The sequence below is a fragment of the Helianthus annuus genome, chromosome 9, assembly GCF_002127325.2.
Source record: "Helianthus annuus cultivar XRQ/B chromosome 9, HanXRQr2.0-SUNRISE, whole genome shotgun sequence".
NCBI lineage: Eukaryota > Viridiplantae > Streptophyta > Magnoliopsida > Asterales > Asteraceae > Helianthus > Helianthus annuus.
The window spans coordinates 160,220,517-160,224,616 of NC_035441.2; positions in this window are offsets into that span (position 1 = coordinate 160,220,517).

A 4,100-nucleotide genomic window follows, 5' to 3' on the forward strand; every position below is an offset into this window, starting at 1 on the left:
AAAAATCATTGCTGGTAAAGATGTTGTGAAAGACCAGATACGAATTCCTGTGAATATATTGTATGGATTGTATGATTTAAATTGAAACTGTGAACTTGAATTAAATGGGATATTTAGTTTTCGTAATTTTCTGATTAATTAGTTATCCTAATAATATAATCCATGATTAAAATAATATTCAAATTACACAATTTCCCTTTTAGTTAAAATCCTTCAATGCCATATGCCGCGTTCTTATTGCTTCCTAGATTTTCTAGGAAAAACACACTTTCTATCCAACTTCCACTCTCTCTCTCTCTCTCTCTCTCTCTCTCTCTCTCTCTCTATATATATATATATATAGGGGACTGCTAAAATGAGAACCACTTCGAGTTGTAAGAGCCGTGAGAACTACACCGTACGAGGCGAGATGGACCATTTTTTTTTTCATAAACGTAGACGCGTGTATTATAAACACATTTGTAAAAAGATTCAAAAAAAAATATCGTGTGTGTAGTTTTGAGCACCACAAGTTTGTGTTTACGGGTATCGTAAATTAAACCAGAAATTTTTCGGTACCCGTAAACACAAACTTGTGGTGCTCAAAACTACACACACGACATTTTTTTTTTGAATTTTTTTTTACAAATGTGTTTATAATACACGCATCTACGTTTATGAAAAAAAAAATTGGTCCAACTCGCCCCGGATCAAGTAGTTCTCACGGTTCTTACAACTGGAGGTGTTTCTTATTTTAGCGCAATTCTATATATATATATATATATATATATATATGTATATATATATATATATGTATATACACACGAATATAAATTACACATATATACACATTCTCCTATATATATACACACATTACACATACGTATATACTTGAATATAAATTAAATTTTTAGTTTTATATATACCACTCTATTAGATTTTGGTCCGCTAATACACATTTACAACTATATTTATACGTATTAGTCCAACCACGCCAAGATGTGTATGTTTTTAAAGATATAAAAATTTGAGACCAAACATTGTCACTATCTTTCTCAGCAAATTTAAATTGGGCGACACGGTTGTCCAAATCGCTCCAACTTCGCTCGACGCTCGCTCGGAATATTTACTACTAGAAAAATGCTCGCTTGATTTGATGCTCGGTTTTAAATGAGCCGCTCCGCTCGGTTCGGTTTATAAACGAGCCAGGCACGAGCAAAGGTCCGCTCGGTTCGGCTCGGCTCATGAAGGTATCGTATATAAATAGATTAAAACAAACATATCGCAATCACATATTCAAAAATTTTTGAAACATTAAATTTTAAAACTTATAAGAGAAAAAAAAGGACAATTTTTGAGCGGAGAAAAACATATAAATAAGTATATATTCAAAAAAATTTTAAAACCTTAAATCTTTCTCCGAAGTCTCCAACGATGTCCCGAACAACCTGTATTTTATGTTAAAATCTCAAAAAAAAAAAAAAATTCTATCACCAAATTTTTTTCTGGACACTCGTCTCGTTGTCATGATCAAAAAATTATTTGGAACGAATGAAGCTAGTTCGTGTGACTCATTTTGACCCAATCGCGCGGATGAGACATGTTTATTCGTGTGGATGAAAATTATGATTTGGAACGAATGAAGCTAGTTCGCACGAATGACTGTTGGTTCGTGCGAATAACTGCTGATTCATGCGGATGAAAGTTGATTCGTGTGAATGACTGACTGGTTCGTGCGGACGAATACAATTTTTCAAACAGATCAGGACTTGTTCGTGCGGATCTTGCGCACGAATATGGCACACGTCCGTTCGAACGCTGATGTTCAATTTTTTTGATCCAAACTCATTATTTCTTCGAATTTGATGATGATTCTTCCATAGACATGGTCGAAAATCATTTCTGATCAATCCTATGGCTTCAATTTGACTTTTCATTCGTGGATTGACCTTCAATTTGATGTTTTACGTCTAAAAACCCATAATCATGAGCGTAGCTGATTCAATCAACTGTTAGATCGATTGAATCGGTACCGTAGCTGTGATACCAATTGAAAGTTCTAGATCCGGTGGATTTAGATGAAAGTTTGAATAAGATAAAGCTAATACGATAGAATCTTGTAAGAAGAATCAAAAGTAGAAAGCTTCCATTAATACCAAAAGAGCATATATCATTTTACAAGCCGGAGAGAAATCCGAGGTCTCTCCAGCCGTTCCTAAAACTTTTCAAAACTTATCAACTATGAACACATGACATCCTATTTATAGACATTGGAGCGCATACTCTAAACTATACAATATTGACACCTCTATCCAGCCTATTCGAACAGTGACGGACAAATAGTTTTGGGCTAAACAAATAATTTTGGAGATGTGATAACCTAAATTTTGTTATATTGATAACTACAATTTTGTGTATAATAAAAATAAACTTTGCTAGATGTGATTAGTCTTTAAATTGGTGGATTATAAAATTGGGCTTGTGATACTTAGTTAAATTAAATCATATAAATTACGACCTAGATTAATTAGACATCAACAATAATTTGGTGTCTAAAATAAAATACTTAAAAAGCCATATAGTTAACGTTTTATATATAGTTATTGTTTTTTATATATAGTTAATTTGTTTTTGTTGGTGTAGTATATTTTAAGGTAACACTTTCGCTAGTTGAGTTTTCTTTCCAATTTTTCCATGCGGTTAACCAAGACAATATAAATGCATCAAGTGAGTAATCTTTTTCATTTTCCCCTTTTAATTTCATAAACTTTTGGGTGCATCATGTTATACAAATATTTGATTTATTTTACCTTTGGCATGCTATGTTCAACGTGTTAATATATAGATGTCTATATGTGTTAACTTTTATTTTATATGTTATGTCATGTTAGTCTATTACATGCTATCTTGTCATGTGGATCCACGGCTGTCTAGGCTCCCCATGGCCATAGGTTGTAGCCTAGTATCACCACCAGTATTAGACTCGCTCTTCGGGGCTTGAGACTAATGCACGCTATAGTCTTGAGTCTTATATTTAGTTTGTTTCGTATTGCTAACTGATTGTGCATTCTTGTTTGGTATATATGGATATGTTGGCTATGTTGTTGATATGAGACAATCTTCATACTAACCTTGAAAAGCATGTTAAAACTATTTTCCTAAAAGTAAATATATAATTATTTTTCTATAAAATGAGGAAATTGCTCACCATTATATTTGTTGACCTAAAAATATATTTTCTAACGTGATGTAGGTAACCAAGGTTGATGATCTGGATGATGAGGATACATAGCATGGGCCTTAGGAAAATAAATTGAAATCTTATATTATGTTATATTTTTGAACAATGTATGAACAATTTTGGTTATTATATGTTATGTAACAAATTAAATGGATGTGCTTTAAATATTGTAACAACGGTTAGTTGTCATGAGCTATGGACAATCATCATGCCCCGTATCATTCCTCTGCAGGTCGAGGTGTGACAAGGCTGAACAATGCCATAAGGAAGGATCACCTTCCTCTTCCCTTTAGTGCTCAGATGCTCGAGCAGTTATCCGGGATAGCAGTTCTATTGCTTTCTTGACCGATTCTCCGGTTATTTCCATATCCCCATTACACCAGAGGAGGATCAGGAGAAAACCACCTTGCATATTCTTATGGGAATATTGCGTATTGTCACATGCCTTGTGGAATATGTAACGTTCCTGCTACTTTTCAGAGATGTATGGTGGCGATTTTTCATGATATGATTGAGAGCTCCATGGAGGTGTTAATGGATGATTTTTCGGTGTTTGGGAGCTCTTTTGATCATTGTTTAGCCAATCCAGAGAGGATGTTACCTAGATGTGAGGAGACAGGCTGAAGTTGAATTAGGAAAAATGCCACTTCATGGTGAAGTAGGGCATAGTGTTAGGGCATAAGATTTCATTAGCTGGTATAGAAGTAGATAGAGCCAAAATTGTGACCAGTACTCAGTTACCAACCAACGCTACTTCTGTCAAGTTTGTTTGGAGCTTCTTAATTCACACGGGTTTTTATCGTAGATTCATAAAGGATTTTTCTAAGATTGTGCGACCTATGACGCAACTCCTTGAGAAGGATGTCGTGTTAGATTTGAA